Source organism: Vollenhovia emeryi, unplaced genomic scaffold, assembly GCF_000949405.1.
Source record: "Vollenhovia emeryi isolate VEMERY1.0 unplaced genomic scaffold, V.emery_V1.0 DF939160.1, whole genome shotgun sequence".
In the NCBI taxonomy this organism is placed as follows: domain Eukaryota; kingdom Metazoa; phylum Arthropoda; class Insecta; order Hymenoptera; family Formicidae; genus Vollenhovia; species Vollenhovia emeryi.
The window spans coordinates 938,776-954,748 of record NW_011967206.1 but is presented as its reverse complement, the minus strand read 5'-3'; the positions used below and the strand labels follow the sequence as shown (position 1 = coordinate 954,748).

Here is a 15,973-nt window from a genome sequence, read left to right as displayed (position 1 = left end):
GAAAAACATTTGATCGGGAAACCCCGTTAACTGACGCACGAACATTCGTGCGATTTTTAACAGTTTTCAGAAACGGGTTGACGCGTTTGACGTCGCTTCTATTTCATAAATGACACAATTTAACATATTTAATGAATTACCGCTATTGTTGACCCTTTAATATACACGCCAATGCAATTTACATACTGAAAAAGAAAGCTTCGCTACCATAGCTAATCATGATTTATTAAAAACATTTTGCTGCCATAACTACACTGAGAAAAATGTCCGATTAAATATAATCGGATAATCCAATTACATAATAACAAACTGATATATGATCCAATTAAATTGTATATTCGATGAAAAATATGATTGGTTTTTCAATCAAATTTCATCGGATGTATCCATAATTTAATCGGAAAACGTAATAGGAAAAACTAACAATTGAAGGAAACACTATTTAATAGGTTTATCCGGTGAAAAATTTTCTCAGTGTATAAATTTCTAAACCATAGCAAACAGTTTGCTGTCGCACTTAATACAGTAGGCACAGTAGCAAGATATTAGCTATCACAACTAAGTATTAGCTGTCCATATTTTACAACTGAAATTTAGTTACCACATGCAGAAAGAAGTGTCAGATTAACTCTTATATACTCAAATTAACGTATTTGTTATTTTGTTTATACGCAACAATCTATAAGTCGTTAGTCAAAAGTCGGAACTGCAGGTCAATCCTTTTTCTTTCTGAGTTTGAAAGGAAGTACCGATATACAGTTCTGATTTCGGACTGATAACTCAATGTAGACCGGGCCTAAAGCCCGTATCTACAGACTATGGATTGAGATTAGATTGAAATTTGACCAATCAGAGTAAAGTTTACTAATCTCAATCTCCATCCATAGTCTGATACCGGCTTAAAAGTATTTAATAATTCCAACAATGTTACAATCTTATTTAAATATTACATTGTTGCTTCAAGAATACATATAATTATTTTGACAATAAAATTATTTTAATCATTTTAATCTTCGATTTGGAAAACGTGTTATTTTCTATTCAATATTGTTTCCTTTCCGTTCAAGAAAATTATTCTTAAACAACAAGCATATATTTTTCTTGATTGAATTGTATAAAATTTCTTCATTCAAGTAAGTTTTTCTACTTTTAACGCAATATAATCTCATTTCAAGATTTTCACGTTGAAACTGAACATATTTTCAAAAGAAGGATATTCGTTTTTTTCTGTGTAGCTACGGTAGCTACATTTTTTCCCGCGCAGATTCTAGTTTCGCTGTTCCACACTGGGAAAAATGTCCGATTAAATATAATCGGATAATCCAATTACATAATAACAAACGGATATATCCAATTAAATTGTATATCCGCTGAAAAATATGATTGATTGTCCAATCAAATTTCATCCTTCATGGATGTATCCATAATTTATTGGAAAGCATAATCGAAAAAATTCAACCATCGAACACACTATTTAATAGATTTATCCGAAGGTAATTTTTCTCAGTGCAGATATTGAAAGAAAACGCCCGCGAGATCGTTGTAAATCACTGTGTAAATCGCGGCTACGATCGCTATTTGTAATGAGCGCTGCCGTCTCTATTATCCCGCCGTAGACCTTTTATTTCCAGGCATTTATTTTTACACGTATCGTACACGCGCGCGCATTTCCGTTACAGCGACCGTGCTTATTCAACAGGTTTACAGCAAGGATGCCCGTAGTAGAAATCGCTCTCGAGTCCCCGCGCTTATGTTTCATAAATGGAGCAGAAATTATTCCTCGTACGCGGGTGCTCCCGCCAGTGCGGCGAGCGATAAAATCGGTGAGAGTCGATGGTGTTCCCGTAAATCCCGTGCATATTGGCGAAACCGAGAAGGCAATGGATTAACACGGTTACATTGTCGAAGTAAATTGCCTTGAGACACGAAAAACCGGAAGATTAAAATGACTCCAGAAAAAGTAGGTTTAGAAAAGGAATTTTGTAGCATCGCCAATCCCGCACAGGGAGAAACAAATTTTCATCGGATAAACCTATTAAATAGTGTTTCCGATGGTTAATTTTTCCGATTACGTTTTCCGATTAAATTATGGATGCATCCGATGAAATTTATCCGCCGAAAAATGCAGTTACCGATGAAATTTAATTGAAAAACTGATCACGTTTTTCATCGGATATACAATTTAATTGGATATATCCGTTTGTTATTATGTAATTGGATTATCCAATTATATTTAATCGAACATTTTTCTCAATGCGTAAATAAAAATTGTAAAATTATCAGAGAATCGACATTACTTTTCCATGTTTTAATATTATGTTCAGTATCTCGATTATTAAAAGATTATAAAAAGTATTAACAAGCAACTAATAATCAGATAAAGAATTTAAATGTACACTTCGCTGTTTAAAATATTGGATAGAATATGATCAAATTACATCACGGGAAAAAAATGTAGCTGAAAACTGCATGTGGTAACTAAATTTTAGTTGTAAAATATGGGCAGCTAATATTTAGTTGTGATAGCCAATATTTTGCTACTGTGCCTATTGTATTTGGTACGACAGGAAACCGTTTGCTGTGCTTTAGAAATTTATAGTTATGGCAGTAAAATATTTTTAGCAAATCATGATCAGCTATGGTAGCAAAACTTTTCTTCAATGATTAGATTACATGCAATTTCAATGTAAATAAATAAGAGTCTTATTAATTTACATTACAATTGCATGTGAACTAGTGTAATCCGATATTTTATCTGTTATTTTAAACAGGGTTGTGCGTTACCGTCGATAAGTACGCACACGAGTAACATTTGAGAAATATTGATTTTGAAATATAGTGAAATAATATTTGAAAAAAAGGGCGAATGTGCGTAATGAAAATATGTAGTTAATATAAAAAAAAAGTAATTTTATATTTTATAGCATTAATTCTTTCGCAAGCGACTTAAATCTTGACGATCTAAGTAAAAATGAATTAAACAAGCTGCAATCGTGAAAGCACAAATATGGGAAAATTTCTGTGTGATGAAGCTAGCGCAGTTATCAAACAATTTCGGTTATTTTTTACATCGTATAAGTACCACACTGTCTCCATTATCACAAACTGTGCATTTCTTGTTTATGGCTTGGTCAACCCCTTTTTATTTAGGTCTAATTAATTGCTTACTCATTTTTATTTATTTCTATCTCCGTCCATTTTTAAACTTAGGCCTCTTTCAAGAGTCTCCGCGCCTGTCGATACGATTGTTCCGAAAGCAGTTGGCGTATTAAAACGCCACGTTTGCCAGACATATTGGTGAGTGTCTGTTGTCCATCAGGGACAGAGATGGTGGTTTGTCTCGATTTTTGAGCGTACATTTCTCGTGTATATAGAAGGGTAAAATACTCCCGGGAGGTTACCAGTTCCTCCCGAGATGTAGGATTGAATGGAAAATCGACAGTTTCTAGTCGGATTAGAATTCGGATCTTCGACTCGCTAAGCAGCGTATAACTCTCTGCGCCACAATTGCCATTGATAAAATAATATGTAAAAGAAGTGTAAAGATTTCTGGCAAAAGTGTACAAGGTTCTATAACGGTGTCGATACAATAACATATATGCAATTTTGACGAAAAAAGCTATTGTCCGTCTTTGATTTTGGATTATTTTGAATCTTATCGAAATAAATCATTGAAGAAATGCCAATTTTCGATCCGAGCTGAATCTTGGTAGCCCGGTAATAATATTTTTTGTGAAATTTGTATACTCTTTCCAGCTCGGTAAACTACGCGCTGATTGTCGTTCTCGAAACGCAGCTTTTTGTTGGAACAGTAAATCCACATACCTACTTTAAATCGATAATCGATTTAACTTTTGAGTATATCTCTGTTTAAAATAATAGATAGTTATTAATTTACATTGAAATTGCATGTAAACTAATGTAATCTGATCGTATTCTATTATTTTACACAGGGATTTTACTTAAATCACCGTAAAGACTGCATATTGCAAAAAAATATTGAAGTCGCACTTTCTCCTTTTGTCTTATATGATTGGAAATACAATTGAAACTTTGATTTCTGAAAAACGGAGAGAAAGAGACTCGCTTGTCGGTCGAAGAACCAGAAAAGCGAGCGAAGTTCTCGTTTCGCAGCCACCTTCTGGCAATGCAGAAGGTTGCATCAGATATTATGGCGAGTGTTAGTCGGTCGCAGATATCTAAAATTAGGTACGCGAGCATTAATATGTATTATTGCGACTCAAGCAGTCGGGAGTCCTTGATATCAGCGACTAAACATCTCGCCTACCTTATAATGTTGCGTTATGACTCTACAATGCTACACGCGTTAATCACCATTGCCATTTCTCTACGTCATCGTTGTTGCAGCTCCGTTCACCTACGAATATTATAATCTGCGAATATTTCCGCTGCGGACTATTTCTCAGATTCATCCGGGCTGACGTGCGCGACGTGAGCGAATGGATGCTCCAATTTTCTGCCCTTCGTACGATTTACGTTCGATAAATTCAATTGCGTGACTTACGTAACGTGTCAATGAATGAAGATGACGCGTCTACGGTACTCGGCACGTGAGCGTTGTCGCGAAATGTCTTCTCGAACGAAGCTTACACGACACAGACACAGTTTCTTTATTTACCGTAATCTTTCGCTAAGAAATGTGCAATTATCGCGCGAATAATGACAATGTGCGGCGTGACAATTGGGAAGTTGCTCAAGTTAAATAACTGTTATTTTGTAATGAATAAACGGAATGAAATAAATTATCCCGTAGAAGAAATATTATAGAATTCGGCTGGTCGCACGGCTCGGTGATACATTTTTTCGAAATGACGAGCATGCATAATAATCCAAGTGCTTTTGAAAACTAATAAATATATTTTCTAACATTAGTAGAGGAAAGTCCCCTATTATGAGATAGACTTCTAACGTGAAATAGTAGATTTTCAACGTCCAAATTCAATCACGAATCTTGTTTCGCGACGATCACGCCACCCAACAATGAATTTTCCATTAAACAGATTTCATTTCAAGAGCAACAAATTTTCATGATAGAACCAATAGATGATGATTAATTTAATGGAAACCCCGTTATCTCATATTAGGAACTTGTCTCATAATAGGGCAACTTTCCTCTAACTATATGGTGAAGATAAATCTTTCCCTTCGTGTGAATCGACATTGACGCCGAAATACTTTGAGCAGATATCGTTGTTTGATTGTGAGCCGCGCAAGTGGCTAGCTTTCGGCTTTTTACAAAAATTTATTTTTAGGAGAGTTTAATATGATAGACTGGCATGCCAAAAACCAAACGTAAAATATTTTACGTTTTAAAGTTATAAGACAATTAATACAAAAAATAAAAATCTTAAAATAATATTCTTTTCACGCTAAAAATCCCTTTACTTGTCACCGAATATAATTCAAATGTACGATACATTATTTCCAAATAAAACTGTAAAACTGCAATTTGCGTTAGGAGCTGGGGTTTTATGCGCGTCACTCTATATATTCTCGTTGCACTGTGTTGGTCAAAATGATAGGTTGCTTTCGCAATGTGATATTTAATTCATTTCTCGCATTCTGTGCATTATTTACGAAATAATAGTCGTTCAATTTTAGCAGCGTCCCGATTATTTATACGTACCGTGTACGTACGCTCGTTGATCTTTCAATTACCTCAGAATAGACACACCGTGTCACATCCGGTTTTAAGCGACGTCAAATTATTTCGAATCCCGTCAATATTTGTCGCGTGTATTCGGATGATGTATTACGCGGATTCGATCGTGGCGAGTATTCCCACCCGGCGTGTTCAACGCCCCGCAAATCTCGCCGGAGATAAAATCCTTCTCTCGACGGAAAAAAATACTGCCGATTTGCCCGCTTCGAAAACGCCGATCGGCGGGCGTGGGAGCGCGCGTGCGCGACGAGGAATCTCGCGAATTCGCGTCTCGCCTTACTCTAGCGCCACACTATGTGCAATTCGTAAATCGCGATTCGTGATTCGCAGAAATACGTTATTATCAAGGTTGGAAAGTAACTCGTTACTTGTAACAAAGTTACAGTTACAGTTATTTTTTTGGTAACTCTAACTTAACTTTGTTACTTTCCCTCCATATGTAACTGTAACTTAATTCAGTTACATTTTTTCGATAACTAGTAACTAATTTAATGGTTACATTAATAGTTACTTTATATATTTTTTAAACCTCTACAAATCGCATTAGGTCTTGCATTTGCACATAAACACTTTTATCGACACTTTATAATGCAAACGCATGTTTGATATTTTTATTTTCATTGCAAGAAAGTAACTGCAAAGTAATGATTCGTTACTTTTTGAGTAACTGTAACTGTAAACGCGTTACTTTTCAGAATTGGTAACTTGTAACTGTACTAGTTACATTTTTAGCGAAAAAAATTGTAACTGTAACTAGATACTCAAAAAGTACCGAAACGTTACTTTGCAGTTACTTTCTTGCAATAAAAATGAAAATATCAACTCTGCATTTGAATAGTAAAGTGTCGATAAAGGCGTTTGTACGCAAATGCAAGGCCTAATGCAACCTGTGGATGTTTAAAATATATATAAAGTAACTATTATTGTAACTAATCGATTAGTCACTAGTTATCGAGAAAATGTAACTGTGTTAAGTTACAGTTACAGCTAGAAAGAAAGTAACGGAGTTAAGTTAGAGTTACCAAAAAAAAAAAAGTAACTGTAACTTCGTTACAAGTAACAAGTTACTTCCCAACTCTGGTTATTTGTCGTTTCGTTCGCGTTAACTTGAACAACTTTTAACCTTTACCTGTTTCTCACAGGATTTGTATCATAAGTTTACAATTAGTCAAGTTTCAATATTAATGAAAAAAACCCACTATTTTCGACAAAACACCGCTCGGCTAGCGAATCACTGCAAATGGCGAATTACGTACGGCGAATCGACAAATTTTTCCTCTACACTATTCACGAATATACGAATCGCGCAAAGTGTGGCGCTAGCTTTAGACGCGCGCTAAGAACTGGTCGGCGGACCTTAGTGCCGATAGGGAGAGAAACTTGGCCAGTTTAGCGCTAAACCGGGGTGGAGTAGAGGGAAGACGTTTTCGGGGAAGATCTCTCCCCCGTTTGTTCATTCGCTGGGGCTACCTTGGAAATAGCGCGCGCGGCGTCGTTCGCGTTCGCACGCCGGAGGGCTGCGTATTATTGATTTTTCGAGGGCCACCGCGCCGTTATCGAGGCTCATCTCGATTAAATTGATTGGCCGGCAATGATCGCTCGTCGACCGCCTGTTTACACGGCAATATCGCGGACGCCGACTGCACGGCGATAAGCATCCGAGGATTACGGCTAATGCGATTAGAATATGCACGTGATTGAGCGACCCTTCCCGCATGTGTGGGCTTATAGAAAAAAAGATTAAGGCAGCGGACTTAGCTTATTGTTAAGGGCCTGAGAAGAATAATTGTCTTGTACTCCTAAAACACAAGGCAGTTATTGTGCGTTACTTTAAGACAAAAATTTAAAACATCAAACATTGTCTTAAGAGTTCAAGACAGCCATCTGCTCAGGCCCTAAGACTGAATCAGACTAACGATCGCTAACTCGGATTGGATTGGGATTGACGATTATCCTCTAGCCAATGAGAGTCGATTAAATCGCTAACTGCTTTGCTCTCATTGGCTAGAAGACAATCGACAATCGCCAATCGCCAATGCCAATCCAATTCGCGTCGACAGTTGCTGGTCTGATTCGGCCTTTAGATCTGCTGCTACTAGCGCGATTGCGATTTATTTATTGGAATGGGCAGTTCTAATGTGCCTGTCAAATTATTTGTTGTACACGATGCTGTACGATATTTCGCTTAGCTAGTAAGATCTCAGTGGAAATTGACAGTTAATTGTTGACGAAAACAAAATTAATTTTGTGGTTGCAATGTTACAAAGCAGGCCTGATTAATGAGCGATTTTGTTAATTTAGTTTCAATTGTCATGTTACACTTGACTTTTCGAGACTCGCGATTAGAGACCCTCTAATCAGAGTCTGGTCGTATCACCGATAAGTTTAGTATTCGCCATTTTTCGTCAAATTCCTTCGAGAGAGAAAGATATACTTGTATGTGCTATCGTGCTATCTCACGCTGTAGTTAGTAAAGCAGAAAATACTTTGCAATTCGTCGGTATGACAGGTTTCTTGACTAAGTCAAGAAATCTGTCATGCCGACCCTAACAGTAGTCAATTTTAACAATTAATATCTGCTTTGCCGGGGCAGAGTAACACGTTTTCCCGCCGGATTCTTTTGTTTTGTGCGAACACGCGTTAAATGAACCTAATTTTATTCGATTTTAGAGGTGAGGGACCTAAACTGAATGATTACGGCTTTATAAAACTGGCGCGAATTGGCGAAAAATGGCGGACCAATCACAGTGTGCTTCCTCATGGCCAGATTCTAATTAAAGGGCCTCTAGAAGTGGTAAATTAGCCAGTGATACTTTCTTATTATTTAATAACTTTATTGTTGAGTAATAAAATTACTAAGCAATTTCAACAATTATTATTGTCTAATTTAAAATAAATATGACAAAATTACAATACTATTACAATATTCCTAAATTGTTGTATGTTCCTAAAATAAATTTTAGGAATATACAATATTCCTAAAATTTATTTTAATATAATTTAGTATGCATTTCATTTATTTTCTATACTAAATTATAAAGTTTTATTAAAATTGTACCTTTTATTAAAAATATAGTAATAACAAATATAATTATATTCTTATTCATATTACATAATAATATGTTTCATGACATATTAATAATAAATAGTCATATTTATTAATACATTGTAGTTATAATTTTATCTACCTTTTCAATTAGCGAGTTATGTTCCTCCGCCCTACCCTACCCGAATCCCTACCTACTCATGTATTCCAATATACCTATGGTCCTACCTATCCATTTTTCTATCTACCCGCGTTTCAACTTAATAAATCTACAAGTCTTTCGTTAAAACCGCGACGCAATTTATAAAAGGTTCGAATTGGGACTATAATGCGCGCGTGATTAGGATTTAATCTTATCATTCTCGCACATAGACGAGAATATATAAAGAAGAATAACCCACCCGAATGACAAGAAATCAAATTATTTCGTTTATCGCCTTATTTACATACTCCAGCAGATTGGCCAATATTGACCACTTCCCTCGTCGTATTCAGTCTTCTTTCGTTGGGCCAGAGTGGACATACCTTTTGTTGCTCCTGGCCATACAGTCTGGTCATTTTGACCAGATATCAGAAAGGAAGAAAACTCCTTCCATAGTCGGTTTGTTATCGTAACCGACAGATGTTACGTACGATTTGAATAATATGCGAGCGTCGATCGTATATCGAAAAATGCACGACTACGAGAAGCTAATTAAAAAAGAATTTTAAGTCGAAAAAATCTACTGCATAAAACTAATTAAATATATTTCTGCTTCCGTTATTTACTCGCGAGTATTCACCGTCTCTTCGTGACTCGATCTTTGAGTTCAAAATTCAAGTTTATACGCAGAAAACGTTTTACTTCGCGTAATATTAATTTTAACTGTATTCCGCGATAAATTAACATTTCTAATATGGATGAAATCACAAAAGTACTAATATCATGGAAATGTCTCTAAAAACCGATCGCGAAACGCGAACGCGAAAACCGATCGCGGATGCATGAGGATGCGTATGATTGTACATGTTGTTCATGCAAGACGCATCTTGAAGGTGTATCGCGAAATAAATATACAGAATAAATGATGTGAGATCCAGAGTTGAAAAACCTTTGTGCACCATAGATACTGATATTGTAATTAGATATTATAGGTAATTAATAACCATTAATACTGTATAATAATAAATTGAAATGTTTTAGCGTTTTTGAAAAAATATTTAGAATCTCACATCATTTTCTTTTACTTTACACATCAATATGTTGATAGAAAATGGATAGTTCACAAGTGATTAGTTCGACAAATACGTCAATAAATAATTCGCTTTATTCGCGTAATTTCTGCGACGTGGTTCAACGATTCTGAACATGAAAAATGAGCTCAATACGCTCTGATTTCTAGAGATCCATGAAATCAAACGAATGTGAAAGAAAATTCAAGAGCTCGATTAAATATATTAAAAAGAATATAAAATTATGTTGCGATCTACCCATTTTCAGGTAACGAATCTACAGAATATATCAACTTACGATCTATTTTGTTCTACGATTTACGAGCTGTAAATTCGTTACCTTAGTAAAAAAAACTTGTAACTCACCGATGCGATGCGCAGCAGCGGAGTTAGCTACGTTGATTAATCACTGAAACATACAAATATAGAATTTATATTAAAGTAATGTCTAAGAAAATTAATTTTGCAAAATATAAAAGAATCACTTCTTATGCGAACAGATTTTCCGCAAAAGATCTTAACGAGAATAAAATTTGGGGAAATTTTTACTTACATTTTATTCTTTAATTGTTATATCGAAATTGTGGAATTATAAAACAAACGACACACTAAACCAGAAAAAAGTTTCATTATACAGGGTGAGTTTTTTAACTTGAGACTGGAAATTATCTGGGAAAATAAGCATTATACGATAAAATGTTCCACCAAATAAACCCTCAATATTTTCGAGGGGACAATTCCATCCCGCAAAAGTTAGCCACCTACCGCCCTCTCTGGAGGTGGGGCGAGGGGTAACTTTGAAAGCTTAAATAAAAACCCCTATTGTTTATTATAATATTTTATTCTACTAATTAATATGAACAACTTTTGTCTGAAATATTTTTTTATTTGCCTAATACTTTTTGAAATATTTAAGAGAAAATTGATAACTTTTTTGATATTTAGCTCATGATATCATGATACCTGTTTGTCGGAGGGAAAAGTAGTACAGGATTTTTTTACTTGATTTGGTCTCAGGAATATGCTGTTGCAATAGTGCTCTAATTATTGAAAATTTTTGTGTATGTAAATTTTGTGGATGTTACAATACACGAAAATTTTACATAATTGGAACACTATTGCAGCAGTATATTCCCGAGACCAAATCAAGTAAAAAAAGTCCTGTACTACTTTTCCCTCCGACAAACAGTTATCAAGATATCATAAGCTAAATATTGAAAAAGTGTTATCACTTTTCTCTTGAATATTTCAAAAAATATTAGGCAAATAAAAAAGTTTCAGACAAAAGTCGTTCATATTAATTAGTAGAATAAAATAGCATAATAAACAATAGGAATTTCCATTTAAGATTTCAAAGTTACCCCCCGCCCCATCTCCAGGAGGGGGGGGGGGCGGTAGGAAGCTAACTTTTGCGAAATAGAATTGCCCCCTCGAAAATATTGGTTTATTTGAAACATTTTTTCGTGCAATGCTTGTTTCCAGATAATTTGCAGTCTCAAGTTAAAAAACTCACCCGGTACATATATGTTTAAATCACGTAATATCTAATTATATCTCATGAGATTCAATTCCAAAATCATCAGATCCTCAGAGATTTAACACTTTCCTTGAATGTTCGACGTTATCTATTGAGATCTAGTGTGTGTGAAGCTGGTATCTCATTTCGTGGAAAATCACTAATTGTTGAGAGTTCTGACTTCCTTTCTAATAGTTCTAGAGTTTCTGATCGTAATATTATTTGGATCCACCTGGACCGTTTCTGTACATTATTTACGCGAATCTTTTTCATGAAACAATAATTCACGAATGTTCGTGCGAGTCGTTCGAAAGGTCGAGTCGAATAGACAGAAAGGCGCAAGGAGGTAACCACTAGCTAAATTGTTGTCCCACCGATTACACGATTTCATTTAATTTCATACGATTTAATCTGATTACAAATAATCTCATCTAATTGCAAATAATTTTCTTATATGCACGTTTAAAAATATGTAACGTTGTTAAATCTCAAAGAGCTGTTTGATTTCCTCAAAATGTATTGTTCTTATTTTACTAAGAAATATTTGCTTGTAAAGGTAATTACAGTTAAGATTCTAGTACACTTTTTCCACTAGTCCAACCGTGGTCTTAACGAAAAGTAATTTTGTATTTGTATTCACTGTTTATTGTTCCAAATTATCGCGCAAAAGTGTATCAACTCGCTGTTGTTCTACACTATTAGAAATTTCTTAACGACTTTTAATTATCATGTAAAGGAAGCTTGGTTCAAGCCCGTAAATGAAAAATAATGAATGCTGTGTATGAATATTTATTTACTGATGTCTTAATTTTCATTAACTTATGTAAATATTACTTTTAATGCATACATTCTTTAAAAGTAATATGTACACAAGTTAATGAAAATTAAGACATCGGTAAATAAATATTCTTATACAGCATTCATTGCTTTTCATTTACGGACTTGAACCAAGGTTCCTTTACGTGACAATTAAAAGTCATTAAGAAATTTCTAACAGTGTAATAGAAACTACTTCAGTCTTATTTCGAAAAGAATGCGCGCTTATATAGGCGTGAACTACGATATATATTTGGATATTCACTAAAAGAAATAATTTTTTTTTGAAAATAAAAGCAACCTGAGAAAACGTTCAAATTTTATGTTCATTGTCTAACAAGTGAAGAAACTTGAAAATGAAGACAGAACGATTACACGGGGATTTCGTAAGAATTTCATCATGATTTCGGAGACACTGTCCAACGATTACATCAAGTGGTTAGAATGAAGACAATCCCCCAGTGAGAAATGATTCATCAATTGATGTCGAAACGGTGTCGGATCGACGTCAACTTGACGGTTTCGATGACGATTCAATATCGTTTCGACATCGATCGACGTGTCATTTCTCGCCGGGCCGCGGAATCAAGTTAACGCAAGAACAATGCATAAATAATTGTACTCACCAGAGGGTTGCTCCGCCGTTGCCCGATGCCTGCCAGGCCGCCGCTTCCTCTCAGATTCCTCGTGGATTTCGCACTGGCAATCGGCACAACGCGGCACTCACTCACGACCCTCGCGACACGGCACTCCCGACGTTAACCGACGCCAGCTCCGTTACAACGAGAAAAAGAGCTGCGATCCCGCGCGGGAAGACGAGCCGGCGTGGATGGCGTCGCGCGAAACGTCGAGAACGTTCCGGCGAGGACTCGGAGACACGCGAGGCGTCTTGACGCGAACTCGACGCGTCTCGCAACCGAACGGGGCGATCTCGCGCGAATACTCCTCTCGCCGCGCGTCACGCGCGGAAGTCTCGGGGTATTTCTACACGTACGAGGAGACGCGAGCCAAAACTCAAGCCCGGACACCCGTGGCGTCGCGAGAATCCGGCTGCGAGGGAGATTCCGGCCGGGGTGTCTCGCGGGATCTACGCGTCTCGGCGGATCGCCGACGCCTGTGTATCAAGTAATCTAACACCGCGATCGCTCAGCTTGATCGACGTCACTCACCACCGTCGCGTAAAGCGGGATGCCGGTCCGCTGCGCGTCCGCGGCGCCTCGCGATGCTTCTCGAACAGACCAACATGGCGCCGGTAACCGACGGCGCCACTGCGCGAACTACGCGAGTCGAGCCGGCGACGCGACGCGAGTATCCACTGTGTCTCACGTAAACGCACGTAAATTCACGTTCTTTTCAACGACGAGCAATCGACGAGCTCGCGGCGTACATACGTGCGTGCGTGCCGGCGGCGCGAACGTTAGTGCGGCGCGCAGGAATGTTCTGTGACCTCGGCGCGCAGCGGTCGCGGCGGCTCGAGACAAACAAGTGACGATCGGCTGCGGCGCGGCGGCTCGGGGTAAACAAGCGACGATCGGCTGCGGCGCGGCGGCTCGAGGCAAAAAAAAGTGACGATCGCTGCGGCGCGGCGGCTCGGGGCGAGCGAGCGGCGAGCCGCGCCGGAGTCGGACGTGCGTCGCATTGTCATTCGAACTGGTACGCGATCGCGTCACCGACGTCTTCGTTTCGCGGAGCGCGCACTTGCGGAGATACGGCAGGCGAACCGTCGAATCGCCGTGTACCGTTCGCGCTCGCTGTTTTCCCGACGTCACCTGAATGCAGGAAAGCCGCAGGTTTGTCGGGCGTTTGTCAGCAGCCGTGCGTTAACTTGAGATACTTACGTTGCGCGTCGCCGACTCGACTCGCGTAGTATCGCGCAGCAGCGCCGCCGGGCGCCGGCGTCATGTCGGTCCGTTCGAGAAGCATCGCGGAGCGTCGCGGACACGTCTCTCCGGCGTCGACGGTCGTCGCGACGCCTCTCACGACGGCGCCGGTGAGTCTAAGGGTCGGAGCGCGAAGCAGCGTAATAGCTTACGGCAAAGACGCAAGCGTGAACGTAGTTAGCGCGCAAGCTTCGGCCTCCAATTACATACGACGTTACTTTGACGCCGAAGCTTGCGCGCCGTCCACGTTAACGCTTGCGTCTTTGCCGTAAGCTGTTACGTTGCTTCGCGCTCGGTCCCTCAACGCGGATCAAGTTCAGCAATCGCGGCCTGGGAGGCACCGGACGACGGCAGAGAAATCCGCCGGTGAGTACAATCATTTATGCATTATTCTTGCGTCAATTGCTTTATTCCGGATTGTATTTGTTCGCCTCGATCGTTCGAACGATTCGCACTGATAAAATGTTGTCTACGGAGCAGAGCAACGCTTTTTTTTCTGCCGGATTCTTTTGTTTTGAGCGAAAACGCGTTGAATGGGCCTGATTTCATTCATTCGATTTCGGAGGTGACGGAGCTAAACTTTATAATTACCGCGTTAGGTTTGTCTTCTGTTCCTGCACGCTGGTGAACTAATGCAGTAGGCTAGAATGAGAACGAATATACTCACTCTAATTTATTGCACTAGTCGACCAGTGTAGCAACAGGAAACAAGCCTTTTATAAAACTGGGGCTCGATTCTTGAATTTATTCGAAGGAGAAACGTATGCGAAAAATCTGCTCTTACAGAAAAGTTGCAAGTTGATTGGCTACTCGCATGGCTTTAACCAATAGACTTTCAACTTTTCTGTCAGAGCAGTTTTCGTATACGTTTCTTCGTCGAATAAATTCAAGAATCGGGCCCCTGGCATGTTAACCGAATTGACGAAAAATGGAGGACCAGTCGCAGCGCGCTTCCTTATGGCCAGACTCCGATCGGAGGGTCTTTACTTGGACTTGCCGCTCCATCTTGCGCACGCCGGAAATAATATGAGACCGAAATTTCAGGATAATACGTTTCAATATCAATTTATGTAAATTATATTTACATCTTTCCGGTCTTGAAATTGTGCACAGTCGGAAGTTCTGAATCGGAAATAAGGTGCAGCGCGCTGAAAACTCCGTTTTCAGCGAATTGATCGTGCATAGAAATACATATACATATTTATCGTACACTGAAAAAAATTTCTGGTTGAATATCCTAAAGGAATTATCTGATTCGTCCATATTCAACCAGAAATTGTTTTCAGTGTAGGAGGACAAAAACTCGCGCGTGCGATGAGAAAAATTTCATTTAAAAAATTACGTTTGCATCTTTATCAAAATTAATTTAGAACATCTTCAATATTCAAACTGCCAAGAAATAATAAACGTAAAAGAGCAATTTTATTATATATTTATTATATATTATATATACATATTATATATTATATATGTATACATATACACGCCGTTCTATTCCTGTTACCGACAATTACATACATGCATTAGATACGCGATTCACAAATTTATTACCCTCGACGATAAGTTACATACGAGTGTAATCATTTAATATCACTTTCAATTGTCACAAAATATTCATTGTATATTATCCTGTATTCAGCAAATTATTCGATTGCAATGCGAGTAGATGTCGCGATATCAAATATCTCATACTTTTTATAAAATCGTTGGAACAACATCGGTATTAATGAATGAAAAACATGAGGTACTTGTCTTAATAATCTGGCTATTTAGTTCAATGCTTAAAATTAAAATCCGTAGCAAATACAATTGAGTGAATT

General features: G+C 38.0%; 1 long non-coding RNA gene across 1 annotated transcript in view; it reads left to right on the top strand.

Moving 5' to 3' along the window:
- Positions 1-13,652: 13,652 nt before the first annotated feature.
- The window catches only part of LOC105564700, a 112,322-nt gene continuing 110,001 nt past the window's right edge, over positions 13,653-15,973 (top strand). The window contains exon 1 of the long non-coding RNA XR_001009146.1: positions 13,653-14,519. This is a non-coding gene — a long non-coding RNA (uncharacterized LOC105564700). The remainder of the gene's footprint in view (positions 14,520-15,973) is intronic.